This window comes from Equus caballus, chromosome 15 (assembly GCF_041296265.1).
Source record: "Equus caballus isolate H_3958 breed thoroughbred chromosome 15, TB-T2T, whole genome shotgun sequence".
NCBI classification, from domain to species: domain Eukaryota; kingdom Metazoa; phylum Chordata; class Mammalia; order Perissodactyla; family Equidae; genus Equus; species Equus caballus.
Window position 1 is genome coordinate 15,713,376 of NC_091698.1, and position 15,603 is coordinate 15,728,978.

General features: G+C 52.7%; 1 long non-coding RNA gene across 1 annotated transcript; it reads left to right on the forward strand.

The window, feature by feature from the left end:
* Positions 1 to 213: 213 nt before the first annotated feature.
* On the forward strand, positions 214 to 9,713 carry LOC138917637 (uncharacterized). The gene is made up of 2 exons (XR_011425896.1): positions 214 to 2,301; positions 2,454 to 9,713. It is a non-coding gene; the product is annotated as an uncharacterized lncRNA (long non-coding RNA).
* Positions 9,714 to 15,603: the final 5,890 nt, after the last annotated feature.

Genomic DNA, 15,603 nt, shown 5'->3' on the forward strand with positions numbered 1-15,603 from the left:
AGTCAGTGGGTTTAAACAGGTGATTGTCTTTTTCTCTCTCAAGGATCCCCTTGGGCAGGCCATCCACAGCAGGTGAGTGGGTCCAAGGTCCCCCCTCATCATTCTTCTCCTATTGGTCGAGTTTGCTCCTATCTTTCTTCATGGTGGTAGATGGGCTTTCTACACATCCATGCTCCACCTTGCAAAGAGGGAACAATGGAGCGGATGGTGCATGCAGCTTTCTACTAACAGTCCCCACTCAGGGCTGGGTCCAGCTACAGGGCAGTCTTGGAAATACATGTAGGGGCCATGATGTGCTCAGATAAGATGACTGTTTCTCTGAAAGAAGGGAGCATAAGAGCAGTTGATGTCACACACGTGAGAACTTTCTATCTGGTAATAAAGGAGAAGAAGCTTTTCAAATGGGAGGCAGGAGTGAAGTTACCTTCACAGAACTCTGTTCAGCAGGCAGCATCCACAGTAGCTGGGCATTTCAGGAGGTGGCTGTTGAAGATTTTTGGGGATGGGCGTTTCCACTTATCTCATGGCTGTGAAATGGCTGTACAGGGATGGCCGTTGACAATGGTCTCGAGATGCCTGATACTGAGTAAGAAAAGATGAGGAAGGAATAAACCTGAGAGAGTTGGCCCAAAATCAAATCCCAAGGCATTCTGGGAATATAACCTATGCTGTATATAAAATGCAGGCATTGTGTGTGATAGCTGAACTGTTTAACTTAATTTTGTGATATCAATTCTGGATCATATTTTTAGGTCTAAACATCCTTACAAAATCTTCCAGGAGCTTATTATACCATCACGCCCAGCACAGCTGACAGCTGTCAGTTGTTACAGAAATGTAAGATTGCAGAAGTGTTATATCTGCCTGGAGAAACAAAAAAGAGCCAAGTGCACACAGGGTCCAGGCTTCTGTTGTCACAGGGATTTCGAGCTGATCTACACAGGCCTTCATGAGTGTCACAGGTGTAGGGGCACCTGTGCAGATGGGCACCTGGGCCTCCACCCCTGTTTCAAGCAGAATCACTCTGCTTTCATCTGGTTTATATGTTGAGCTTCCAGATAAGATTTCATTTGAACAAAAAGTTCTCAGGTTTTGAAAATATAAAGTATAAATAGCTCTTCTATAATTTGCTTGGTTGATGCAACTGGAATGCTTGTATTAACAGATAACTCCAAAGCCTGGAGGGTGACCTAGTTTATAATGGCAAAGAACCTCCCTCCCTTGTGAATTCTGCCTGTTCATACTGGGAGCCCCTTTCAATAGTCAGAGGGGATTCCAGCCCATGAGCCCTGAGAACAGCACTGTGTCACCCCGATGCTTCTCCAGGCTGCACAGCTGCAAGCCTTCGGTGGTTCCCCACATGCCCCCATGACATGCGGCCGCCTCAGCCAGACTCTCCGTGGCGCAGGTGGCCAGTGCAGAGTGCAGTGGGACCCTCTACGTTCACCTGTGAAGGCAGTTTTCAATTTACTTATGTTACAGCATCCTTTTGGAGGAACTTCAGTCACTTTGCAAATGATCTTTGGTCAAGTACAATGAATTGCTGCTTTTACAGTTATTCAGATTGGTGCATTAATCTCTTCCCTTGAGGCAACCGTGACCTTGATTCTGTCAACTGTTATATCTACCTGTCCCACTAGGCTTTGGATAATTGATAGATGTGATATTTATGCCTTGATCCTTCATCTAAATTATAGAATGTACTACTGGGCAGAGCCCTGTGGTATGCCACTAGAGACCTACCTTCAGATTGACAGTGATTTGACCTGGCCCCACAGAAGATTCTGAAGCCTTTGATTAAAATCTAGGTACTTTGATGAATTAATTGAAAAACTATAAATCAATGATGCTCCAGATGAACAGCTGAAAAGTCATTCCCAGTCTGATTTACATTTATTATGTCTATGATGCATATTTAAGAGGCACATGAAAGGGCTGAGTTCAGGGTAACGTATTGGATTTGCCATGATTTCAATAACTCAGCAGTGTTGCAGGATCTGCCCCCTCCTTCCCTTTAGAAGTGCTCAGCGCCACAGCAGCTGAGAAGTGAGAAGAGAGAAGAGGCCAAGAGTGAGCCGAGCAGAGTCCGCATCTCTGCAGAGCACGCCCTGAATCCTGGAGAGGATGGACATCAAACAAGGAGCCATGTGGAGAGTGAGATGTTTCCACAGCAGAAACCGAGTGTCAGGATTGCAGCTTTGACCACCAAAAAGGAGAGAAAGCCTGACAGCACTGATCTCCGAAGGGCGAGCTCTGCGGCCAGGGCGGGAGGCACTTCTGCTGAATCCTCAAAGATCCCAGGTGGGAGGGTGGTCTGCCCAGCTTTGTCACCTCTCCTGTTCTTCTCATGCACTCCCCGGCTGGAGAGGATGTGGCTGACAATGGGGTGAGGAGTGGGGAGGACGTGGAGGCACTGGCCTTCTGAAGCTCCAAGTCCTTTTTCCCTCTTCCAGGGTCTCTAGTTCATGTCCTGAAATGCCATTTCTGACTGTGCCTATGTTGAGGGCTCAACCTTCGCTCCCCTTCCCGGCTCTCAGCAGACAGCTCAGAGGCTGCTCCACAAGCACCCAGTAACCAGCCCTGGCCCAGCCCTTCCTCCTGAAGGTCTCAAGGGCGGCACAGACACTGGACAGAGGGATCCTAGTAAACAGCGCCATGGAGAAGGAGTCGGTGTACAGCATGTGACTTTCAAAACAGGTCATTTGATTTTTAAATTGAAAATTACATTTCGACAAACAAACACACAGATACAGAGGACAGATTGGTGGTTACCAGAGGGAAAGAGGGTAGAGAGAGGGTGAAAGGGGTCAAGGGCACATATGGATGGTAATGGATAAAAACTAGACTTTTGGCAGTGAGCACGATGCAGTCTATACAGAAGCCGAAATATAATGATGTACCCCTGGAATTTACACAGTGTTATAAACCAATGTGACCTCAGTAAAAGAAAGATAGTTACGTTCTGAGTATGTGAGATATTTACATGTAAAAGGAAATACTGTGTGGAAAGGCACTCCAGTGGCCTCTCGTGCTGGCCTCTGCACATAGTCCTGTTTGCTCCTGTTCCTTCACGATTTGAATTACAACGGTGTTTATTGCCAGTGTTGTTAATATTTCTTATGCAAAACCAAGCAGATACAGAGTATATATATATTCTTATTACTTTTATATGCATATATATACTTATTACTTACAAATTTACTTCCTTACAAGAAGATGTACGTGTTTGTTATTATTGTTCTGCACTTCACTTTCTTCCTTTGGCAATCTATGTGGAAGCTTGCAGCTCCGGGCTCACTTCTGAGTCGGGTTGGCAGCTGCATGGTTCCCAGGTCCCTGGCTGGTGGACACCTGGTTGTTTCCTATTGTTCGATGTTACAACACTGCTGCAATGGATGCCCTCATCCACGTGCCATATCTGGGTGCCCAGGTGTGTCTGTGCGACTGCCTTCCCTTCCTGGCGCTGCTCTGCCTGCATTCCCACCAGTGGGTGGGAGAATGCTGCTCCCTGCGGCCTCACCCATGGAGCGCGCTGTCCAACCTGTGGACTTCCGCCAATCTGACGGGCGATGAGTGATGTCACCGTCGTTTGAATTTGCATGTGTCTGATTATGCATAAGGCTGGGCATCTTTTCATACGGTGAGGGCCATTTGTGCTTCTTTTCTGGGAACTGTCTGTTCATTAGACTCTTTAGACCTAAAGCGGAAACATCACTCTTGAAAGTCAGGGCCCCTGGAGGTCTGGCTCCAGGCTTCCCAGGAAGGCAGAGGTCTGTGGACTGACATAGTCTAAAAAGGCAAACTTCTAAACACTCAGCAGTTGCATTTTTATGACTAATTTCCAGAACAGTCCTTGCGCTGCAATGGGGCTTGGGCGGAGGGGAGCGAGGGCACTCAGGACAGAGTATGTATGCAGGATGCAGCAGGGAGAGGCTGGACAGAGGCAGGACATCTGTTCTGTACACCACTGAACAGCTTAAGTTTTTATTGGTGACACGCTGTCACCAAATCTGTTCCTGCAGAAGCCCCGTTGGGCTCAGACCTCCCGGGCCGTCCCGCTCAGAGGCTGGTGGCCTCCCTGGGCTGTAATCAGGCTACTCCCTGTTTCAATATCCTCTGGGGCATCTCCAGAAGGAAGCAGATGCTCGGTGGGCATGCAGAGCCTGTCTGGGCTGGCGGGCTCTCTTGCTCTGCTCCACGCCCCAGCCCCCGCCCACTGCACCCCAGGAACACGAAGACTTCCTCCTCACGCAGACACACCGTTTACTTCTCACCACCGCCGAGTCCCTTCTCCCACCTCAGGTCTACCTTCCTCTGCACAGCCTTCCCCCTGCCAGAGTACCCACCCCCGTGCCCAGCTCAGGCGCAGCCAGGGCCTCCCGCACGCTTACGGCCCTTGTGCCACGCGCATGCTTTACGAGCTGGAACCGTCCTCAAAGATGGCCATGCTCAGCACCCCGAGGGGCCTGACGCTGTGGACTTTTCCTGTGGAGCCGACCATCAGCCCAGACGGATGGACTGTCCACTAGTCTGCCTGCACGGGCTCCGCTCTCCCGCCCTCACTCTCCCGCCGCCCAGTCTCAGTGAGCCATTGCCCTTCTCTTCTCTCTAGGCAGCTGGGAAGAGGGCTTCAGGCCCTGGCGACTCTGCTGAGGGCGTGAGGTCCTTCAAAAGGAATCAACTGCAAAGCAAACTTGTTAAGATTAATAGCCTGTCAGCCACATCTCTTTATTTTCTGTTAAAAAATCTTTTATTTTGAGATAACTTTAGGCTTAGCAAAACGTTGCAAAAATAGTACAGAATTGTCATATTCCTTTCATGGAGCTCCCCTTAATGTGCAGATCTTACACACCCACAGCACAATTGTCTGAATCAGAACATTGACGTTGACACGCTGCTAAGGTGGTTGAGCTCTGCCGGTTGTCCCACTCAGGCCCGTCTCCTTCCCAGGATCCCGCTTTGCATTGTCCTGCCTCTTTGTCTCCCCAAATCTGTGACAGCTCCTCAGTCTTTCCCCGTTGTTTAGGACTTTGTCCAGGTCCAGCTTGACTATGGAGAAGTGCATGCAACATGTGTGCATCTGTCTCTCTCCAGAATTCTTTCCCCACCATGGAGAGGAAGGAGGCAAACACCATCTGGCCCCCAGTAGGCCACGTTCTGGGTAGCGCCACCCCTCGTGTTCACGTGGCTGCTTGACCATGGCTGTGGCCTTCTGGGGTCCCTCACGCCTTCTCCGTCTTTCGTCTTCAGGACCAGCAGTGTCTGCATGTGGCAGCGGATCAGTAAGTGTTGGCTGCGCTGGGTTCAGGTAGCAAAGTGAAGCTGGTGTGTGAGTCGGTGTGAGGTGTTGCAGGTGTGTGTGAGCTTTTGTAGGAGTGGGAGGTGCCTCTGTAGACAGCTGCTGTGAAAATCAGTTATTTCTATAAGTCAAATCAAGCCATTTAAATTGTTCAACTAAACGTCACTAAGCGTCCACTTGGTGGCAAGGACTGCACTGATTAGACCAACATGAAGTCCTCGAGAGACCTCTGACGGGCCAGGGAGTCATGGCCCCGCCTTGGGGCAGCTCAGTCTTTCATGGGAAGCAAACGCTTGCTGGCTGGACACACACCTTGGCTCTGGGAGTGCGGAGCCCATCAGGGGGGCTTCCTAGAAGAAGCGACACCGTACTTGTGGCAGGGGCCTTGAATGGGAATTCACCAGGAGTGAGGGAGGGATGGGGACTGGTGTGGGTCTCAGGCAGAGGTGAGAGAGGGGCTACATCTGGGGAACCACAGCCGTTGAGGCCCTCTGTGCAGGTCCTGCGCCAGACACTCAGAACATTTCTCTAATCCTCAGACCTCAGACAGCAGGCACATTGTCCTCATACAGATGAGGAGAAAACAGCTCAGAGAGGTGTGACTTGCCCAAGGCCGTGAGGTCAGCAGGAGGCAGCCCTGAGCCTAACCTCAAGGAAAGGTAGCCTGTGGCGGGACTGCAAGGCCTCAGAGGACAGAGGAGGCCTTCGTGTGAAGTGACGATCTGGAAGACAGACCAAGTTTTGTCCTCGTTCACTTCCCCCAGATTCCTGCCTGCCAGAGGCTTGATGGGAACTGGCAGTGGGGGCTGAAGGTTGGGGGTCGCAGACAGCTCCTCACAGCTGGACACTTATGGCCCTGTAACTGTGACCTATGACCTGGTATGGCCTCCCCCGCGCACACTCAGCCGCCCAGGGCTGTCGCTCAGAGGCTGTCAATGCTGAGGCTCCTCATTAAGCTGGAGAATTAGGAAGAGCAGCAAAAACAAACCAATTCCTTCATCCACTTTGGATGAAAAGTGGTGGGACCAGTGAGACCCCAACCACGAAACCATGGGGGAAAGTGGAGCCAGCAACCAGCTATGTGAGCATGGTCCTGAGCACAGGGGAGAGGGCAACACTGATGAGGAGCAAAAGCATTTAGTTTGAGAAGTGAGTCTGTTTTTCATAATAAGACAAGAGCAATGGCCAGCAAGCTGCGTGGCCCGTCTCCCAGGCATTTTATAACTCACAGGCTCTGAGCAGGCTGTCCCCAGCTACCCAACAGGTGACCAAGGAGGTGCCGAGGAGCGCTCCGTTCTCCAGACCGTGGGAGGTGATGTGCCTGAGCCCCGAGGGTGCCACGCTCCTTCAGGGCCCGGCCCACTGTGGGGCCCATGTTGCCGGTCCAGCGCTTCTTCACGGCACGCATCTGTGGCTCTTTCAAGACCCGGCTCAAACGCACTGCGTCCAGAAGAGAATTGGATGTCGAGGACCGTGAGCTTTAGAAGTGTAGGGCTGGACAGGGTGGCACGGCGGGGTGCGGAGGCAAAGGTCGGGCTCGGAGAAGTAGCAGATACACAGCGAGAAGCAGCTGCGGGCCTGAGAGACTCCTTTATCTTCCTGGAGAGCTCGGCAGGCGACTGGCTCGGCAGGCGCGGGCAGGCCTGGTCCTTTTACTTTGCCATCTTCAAAGGGTGTTCCTCAGCATCAGCCAGAGGTGGTCCCAGACCACATCTAATCCAGGTGGAGGTGATCAACTGGTAGAGAAGGATGTCCAGCCTCCCACCCACAGGTGTCTGAAAGGCCCTGGGAGAACTGTCCAGAAAGATCCAAATGGCCGGGCTGTGCCGTTCGCAGGCCAGCACAGGGAGGAGGGGCGACTGGGGTGCCTGTGCTCCCCAGGGGTGGGGTTGAGAACAGTGATCCTGACATAGGTGTCAGGAGGCCGACAGTGAGGCTTGCTGAGGCCTGAGGGTCTCCCTCCACTGGGCTGAGACGTGGCCCCAGGCTGTTGTGGTAATGCAGTCTTCCACAGGAGGGGAGTTCCTCAACATCCAGGTCAGAAAAGGCCTCCTGGGAAGCGCAGGGGGCAAGTGGGGACGAGGGAGGCAGGTGACACAGCAGAGCTCCCAGGTAAAGTGCTAGGGGGCTGTGTCCCTGTGGGAATGACGGGGGAGTGGACACTCAGCCCCACCGTACAGCCCTGTACAGCTTGACAGGACCTGCAGGACTAGCAGGGGCAGCGCTGTTCTCAGGAGGGAACCTGGTCCACAGAGAGGAGCCACAGAGGGCCGCGCAGGGACACAGCCCACAGCAGCCAGGCATGCATGGGCGTTCTCCTGCAGAGTCGTGCCCTGTGGACGCACGCTCTTCCACTGATGTCTCTGGTTCGGTGCATGCTCTGTGCCAGGTGCCTTACAGATAGCAGCTCTTTCCTCTATTAGAATGATCTGTGGAATGGAAACCAGGCTGCCTCCTCCATGCGGCCTCCTGTGCTCCCCAGTGTCCACGCTGACCCAGCAGCCGGAAGCCGTGGGCAGCTGCCTCCCAGCCCTCCCATCTCTCTCAGCTGCCTGGGCGCATTCCCAGCAGGGCTGGCAAGCATTGATGTCACCCACACATGGCTAATGCCTCAGGGACTGGGACATGGACCACCATTCAGCTGGAGATTTATCCCAGTTCAGATTTTTCTATTTGTGCCTCACGGCCGGGCTTCTCTGCTCGACTGCAGTAGTTTCTGCTGCACCAGCATCCCTGAATAGCTGTGGCACACAGCCCTGCCTGTGGTGCTGTTTCCATCACAGCTGCTGCCTGGCACAGGGTGGGGGCCAGGGCAGACGCTCGCCCTCCACAGTCCTGGGCCGGCTCCTGCCTTCGCAGTAAGACAAGAGCTGGGCCTGTTCTGTGGTCTTTGGGACTCTGTGCCCTCACAGCATGCATAAGGCCTAGCGAGTGAAGCCTCACACACACTGATAAGTGGCAGGATTTGGGTTCAAGCCAAGATTTCCCGCTCAGTTGTCTGCTCCTCTGTAACAAACCACCCCAAATGCGGTGGCCACTGTCTGACCGCAGGTCTGCAGTGTGGGCTGGGCTCAGCCGGGCAGCTCTGTGGCTGCCTCCTGGGGTCCCTCATGCAAGTGCGGTCACCTGGCAGGCAGGACGGCTGTGTGTCCCCAGCAGGGTTACTCACAGATGGCAGATGAGCTGCCAGCAGCAAGAAGGTAAACCCCCAGGCACAAAGCTCTGTGTGCATGACGTGTGCTGCTGTCCTCTGAGGCAAGCCCCAAGCCGGGTTGGGGGAACCACACGGGCCCCGGCCTGAGCAGTGCAGGTGACTGGCGTTTTGAACAGGCATGTCTATTGGCCACATGTATTACCATCACTCTAGGTAAAGATGCCTTTTACTTTTAAAATTATTGAGGGTCTTTAAATCAGAAAAGAACTTATTATAGAAAATATGGAAAATAAGGAAAACCACAAGTGATCCTCAAGCCCAGAGTGAGTATTTGGAAGACAAATGTCTTCCATTTGTTTTTCTTAAGCATGATTTTTTCTGTGTTTGCTTAATACTATATCTTAAACCCAGCCCCACAGACACAGTGATTGGCGGCTGCCTCATATTCTTGCATATCACAGATGAGTTAAACAATTTCCCGAGGCTGGGCATTTACAGTCTTTATCATTTTTTTCATTATTATGGATAATGCTTCAGCAAATATGTTTTGACATAATTTTTTGTTCTCATCTCTGATTATTTCCATGGTTAGATTTCCCAAAAGGCCAAAAAGCATGAAGATCTGAAGGCTTTTGGCACATTTTGCCAAACTCTAAAGCCACCTCTTAACAGGTGCACTTGCCGAGAGTCACTGCCGGCCTTTCATGGGTGGCCCTGCCTGTCAGCCAGCCGTGCGTGCGGCCTGGGCTTCTGCCTCAGGCCTCTCGGAGGCCCCGACTAGAGTTCTGCATGATGCGGGCGAGTCTCTCTGAAGACAGGCCTCCCCTAGTGTCTTCGGAGGCCGGAATGCCTAGCAAGGACCTGTCCCACTTAAGACAGGGCCTGGGGAGACATCAGAGGCAGCCACGGCCTGAGGCTCCAGAAGGCAGGGGTGTCGGTGCTCAGAGCAGAGAAAGCCCCCATCCAAGTGCTTCAGGGGACAGATGGCATTTTGCATGTCGTGTCCCCACCACTGTGTCCAGAGGAGATGCTCCATAAAGGTTTGTGAAAAATAGAGGCTGAAGGAGATGGAACTAGCGGTCGTGAAAATGACTCAGGGCAGTCTGTAGGTGGGAGAATGTTAACCGAGCAAATGTTGGAGCTTGTGGATCAATTACAGTAAGAAATTTAGTGACAGCTTATTTACATATACTTGTATGTTTGTTCCTTTTAGCACTTCCTCCAAATTGGGCAACCTACAATAAATGGAACTTGAATTTATGCCGCTCCGTGTAAACGCACATTTATTTTAACGCTCTCCTTCCCTCCGTCATTCTCAGCAGGCTGACGGCTGTGCTTGAGCTGCTCCCGTGCAGGCACGCTCATGGCCAAGCTGTTTCCATAAATGAAGATAGAGAGCAACGCTTCTTAATTTTGGTGGCATATTAATGTCCCTGGGAAGCTAGTAGAAGACAGTGATGCCTGGACTGACTCCGGCTCCACTGGACCAGAATCTTTGCGGTGGGCTCAGAACCACACATACGGGTAGCTGGAGAATCAGCCATGCCCCCTCAAAGCTTACTTTGCTAAATTTTTACTGATCTCAACTGGTAGGAGACTCAATTCAATTTGCATATGTTTGTTCAGTGGTTTCTTTTTTTAAATTAAATTTTGGGAAGGAAATTTCGAGGTAAGATGCTGCCGCTGTGGAGCGAGGACCGTGCCCTCTACGCAGTGCTGAGTCAGGGGCTGTGCTGGACCGGGGTCTGGAGCCGCCCGTCCACAGCCGCCTGCCCCGTCCCCGCAAAGTCGTCCTCAATTAACACCTACTGTCACAGGGACTAATAAGAGGCACGTAGGTAACAAGGTGATTAAATCTGTGATGAAACTGTTAACAGGAGGGCCCCAGAGGAGATAAGGGCTGCGGGGTCTGCCAAGCGGACACGAACCTGCTTCCTGTGGATGCAAGCTCCTTCCTGTTTGAAAGGGTGTTTCCAGGTGACTTTTCCAGCCGGTGATTTCTTTTGATTGTTAAAAACATCAAGACTCGAATAAAGGAGGTGGAAACGAGTGGAACAGAGTATGACAGAGCGGGTGTGAGTGTCCAGTCGTTAGACCGCGGGCTCGCGCTGACCGCTCAGTGTTCCCATTGGTGCAGCGCGAGGGCCCCAGCTCTCCTGGACATTTCTAAGGTCAGGAGCTCCCTCCCACCTGGCAGCGGGGCCTTGGCCAGGTGCTGCCAAAGAGCAAGAAAGGAAACCCTGGACTTTCCCTAGCACGCTCTCAGCCGCGCGGGGAGACTGAGCCAGCGTGGCAGGTGTGTGGGACAGCAGGGGAGTGTGGTGCGACGCGACAGCATCACGCCGGCGCAGCCCTGGACAGCTGACTTCCTGCAGCGCAGCCCTCCCTGGGGCCCCACCGTCTCCTCTGAAGTCCGTTCTCCCTGATGGAGCAGGCGTGGCAAAGCTGAGGGTGAGCTGCTGAGCATCCACCTGCCTCCAGCTCTCATCACAACATCCCAATCCTCACGCAGGCTCAGACCCCCCACTCTTTCATCTTTGTGCTCTAAGCTCAGCTCCAATTCCTCTCCTGCTTTCTAAAACTTTATTTTGAGATAATTGTGGATTCACATGCAATTTTAGGAAGTAACAGAAAGAGATTCCGTGTGCCCTTCACCAAGTTTCCCCAGTGGTAGCATCTTGCGCCCTGTAGACCATATCCCCACCAGGAACCCAATCTGATACAACCCTCTGGCCTTATTCAGATCTCACCAGCTCTGCTTGTGTGAGTGTGTGTGTGAATGTGTGTGCACACGCACTTAATTCCATGCCCTGTAGTCACGACCACCAAGTCATCTGTGTATAGATTCGAGTCACCACCACCAAGACACAGAACAGCTTCATCACCACAGGGATGCCCCACTGCCCTTTCATGGTCACACCCACCTCCCTCCTTCTGCACCCCCAACCCCTTGCCACCACTAATCTGTTCTCCACCTCTATCATTTTATACTTTCAAAGATGTTATACAAATGGAATCATACAGTATGTGACCTTTTGAGTTGGCCTTTTTTTACTCAGCATAATGCCCTTGAGATCCATCCAGGTTGTTGATGTATCGACAGTTTGCCCCTTTTCGTTGCTGACTCATAGTGCACAGGGTGCCTGTGTCACAGTCTGTTTAACCACTCAGCCATTGAAGGACATTTGGGCTTTGTGCAATTTGGGGCTATTAGGAATAAAGCTTCTATGAACATTAGTGTACAGGTTTTTGTGTGAATATAGTTTGCATTTTTCAGGATAAATGTGCAACAGTGTGCAATTTCTGGGTCATATATCAGCTGCATTTAATTTTTTAAGAAACTGCCAGACTGTTTCTCAGAGTGGTCATACCACTTTCCATTCCCACCAGCAAAGGATGAGAGACCCAATTTCTCCACATCCTCACCAGAATTTGGTGTTATCACTATTTTTTATTTTAGCCAGTGGTTTTAGGTGTACAATCATATTCTGTGGTTTTAATTTGTGTTTCTCTAATGGCTGATGACACTGAGCACCTTTTCGTGTGGCTGTTTGCATCTGTTGGTCCTCTCTGGGGAGGTGTCTCTTCATGCCTTTTGCCCATTTTCCCATTGACTTGTTTGGCCTTTTATTCGTGAGTGTTGAGAGTTCTTTCTGTACTGTAGCTGTCGCTCCTCTGTGGGCGGTCTCCCTCCTCCCCGTTCAGTCACCGTCCTCGGTGCGCCTCTCTACTTTGGCTGCTCGGGGTTCTCTCGTGCGCCTGCCGCCCTCTGCAGTGGCCCCGCAGCTCACCCTCTCTCCCCCTGTGGGGTCGGGGTTCCCAGCACCCTTAGCCACCCTGGCGACCTCTGCATTTCCATCTGCCCCACAGGTGGAGAGGACAGCAGAGGGCCTGCCTGGCCTGAGCCCAGAGTGGTCCTGCTGATGGGCCAGCCAGACCCGGCCCCCGTCCTGAGCCTCGATGAGAGCACTGAGCCGTGGCAGGGGCCCCACCCTCTGTCACGCAGGAAACCAGCTCTTGCCTCCTTCCTAAGACCCAAGCCCCACTGGGCACTTTCCACCAAGGTCACCATCTCACTTCCTGGGTCTCAGGCCTGTCTAGGAGTGGCCTGGTCCCCACGACCCCTAAAACAGGGACATGCACGGAGACACTGGGACTGAAGGACCTCTGACCTCTGGGGAGCACCTCCTTCCTGACTCTCAGGAATATCCCCTTCTCTAAAAAACCTTGTTTTTACCTGAATGGGTTTTCTCTCACCATGACTGCTCCTCCCCAGGGGTGGCCCCTTTCCAGCACCTTCTCCTCTGTCTGCCACACCAGGCTCTTCCCAGGAAGTGCAGGTTATTGATCCTACCCTGTGACAGCACCAAGGCAAGGATGAGAAAGAGAGACAAATAGATGCATCCCAGCCCCAGAAACGTCTTGGGGCTGTGGACCTGGAGGTGACGGTCTGGGGAGAAACTCGAGCTGAGCAAACGAGGCCGGAACCGAAGAGGGATGGAGCACCCAGCACGGAGCGCCCCGCCCATGTCCTACTGCAGCATGTCCTCATTCACAAACTTCAGAGGGCGTTCTGTGGGCCCAGACCTGACCACGCCCCACCTCAGCAGACGAGCCTCGATGGCCCTCACTGCCTGTGCTCTGCTGGTCCTTGGTAAGTATTCACTGGAAGGTTCCATGAAGGGCCATGTTTGATGCCATCTGCCCGGTGCCAGGCACGTCCGCACACTGTTCCTTCTGATCTCATGAGGAAGAGCAGTGGGCATTCTTTCCTCGTTCTGGAGACGAGCAGAGGTGGGGCAGAGCCCTGACGCAGTGGCCCAGCGCGAAGGGTACAGCCAGGTCTGCACCAGCCGTCTTCACTCCCCAAGTCCAGAGCAGCAGCCCTGCTCTCCGAGCCCCGCGTGGCCAGCAGGTCACCTGCATCGTCCTCCTTCTTACACCGTCTCCATTGTCCCTGAAAGAAGGGATGCTGGCCCACCTGGCCCTCAACTTCTGAAGGCACCTCCTACCAGGACTGCACAGGCTCCAGGTTCCCTGCCACGGCTCTCCCTGGGCTCGGTCCACACGGGCAGGGGCCTGGTTTGTGGGTCTGTGGGCCCCGCCCTGCCCCGAGGCTCACTCAGGCCAGATTGTGCTGGGAACAGAATGAACCAGGCAAAGATCCCACAAGATGATGAACCTGCAGCTCTTTCTTCCTCCCCGTGAGACAGGCTGGGCCCCAGCAGCAGCAGAGAGGCCTGGGTGCCCTGACACCCCTCACTTCCTGGAACCAGCAACAGAGAGAGCTCTGGCCACCTTGGCCAGGTACCAGCGAGTCATCCATGTCCTGCTCCCCGACGGCCTCCTGATGTCAGCAGCCAGGCCCCGCAAATGCTCCGGGTAGGGGCGGCTGACCCAGAAGGCCGATGCACAGGCTAGAGTAGGGCCCCTTCCTGCCCACACCGCCCTGCCGGCTGTAGGCTCGAAAGAGCCCCACAGCTTCAGAAGGCACCTTCTCTGACTTCCTTTTAAAAGTGCTTCTCCCATCTTGTTTAGAAATAGTCCATCCTCTACGAAAAGTCAGAAGCCAGAGCTGTATTCCTTGGCCTAACCTGTGTCTGACTTCATATTATGACTAACTATAACTCATGCTGTAACTAGTACGCGTCCCGCCGAGTTTGCGGCTGTCTCAGGCGGGGAGATGAGCACAGAGGCCCTGCTGCAGGCGCCCTTGTGAGAAGCACACGACACGCTTCGTGGCCAGCGTCCCCCAGCCTGCCCTCCTCTCCCTCCTGGCCAGCAAATGAGCCCTGACCCCCAGCAACTTCTAAACATAGACTTCTTCCAGAGAGCAGGGAGCCCTGGGAATCTGAATTCCCCATTGCGTCACCCAGGTGAGCCCCGGCACATGGAGGCATTCCATCCATACTAGTCTTCTTTCTTTCCCCCTGTGGGTCTGTGGCACCTGGTTTTCAAAAGGGGCCTTGTGATGGAGAACAGTGGCTGGGGGCTGCCCTAGAGATCCTCCCCACGCCCCATTCCCCACGCCTGGTCCTGCTGGGCTTGGTCACACGCCCACCCTGGGAAGCCCACCCTCCCCTATCTGCAAAACTCTCACGGTCTATGAGGATGTAAGTCGTTGGCGTAGTCAGTGCCCACGGGGCCTTGCCTGGAAACTTCAGGGGAGCAGGCAGCAAGAGCAGGCAGAGGAGGCAACACCCTTGCCCGCCCGACAAAAATGCGCACAGGGCCCAGTTGCTTTCTACTGACCTGTCAATGAAATAACTAACTCAGTGGCATCCGTGCATATGTGATGATATATTTTTTAATGCATGTCTGTCCTTTTCTTTAAAAAAAAAAAAAAGGTGAAAATATAGCATTTTCAAGTCAAAAGTGACCGTGCAGACCAGTGTGATCCCCCCAACTGCTGTGGGGACCCCGCTGTTGACCGTGGGGCTCAGGGCCCCCCTCCTGCCTGGGCTGCTCCTGACCTAACAGTAGGAATGACATGGGTCAGTGATCCTGGAAATGAAAGTCTGGGTGAATCGTAGAGTCATAAATATACGTTTGAACCTCAAGTGCTCTCTGTGAAAAAGCAATTTTTAAATTCTGGCAAAGTTCAGTGGGAAACTTTGATTGGGTCGATGCATATTTGCTTTACATATAATTTCACTGAAGAATGTTAGTCATGAGAATGTCCATCAGAAATTGCACAGCGGCCATTCTTAAAGCAGGTGCCTTCTCTCTTCGAGTGGACAGACTGTCGATGCAACAAGTGTTTGTGGATCTCAATGTGTGAGCTCAGGAGGTGGCCAGGAGGGTCTCCCTCTTGGTTCAGCTGATTCCTGGTTGTGAGACCAGCTGCCCTGAACCTCCGCTTTCCTATCAGTAAATCAGTGTGAGAGGAGTACTATGTGTAGGGTGCTAATAAAATTAACTGAGATCATCGCTCAGTGCTCACTTGACACAGCTAAGATCGCATGTTGATACAAAAAGGAAAGAGTAGCTAGTGCCCCCCACTCCCTCCAGAGGCGTGCTGCTCAGCAGGAGCAAAACGCCTTGCATGCAAATAGCTCTTGCATAAGAGTGAGAAACAGATTCATGATACATCAATCGAAACTAGAAAAGTAACACAATTGCCCATATATGTTTTACATTTAATTGCCCA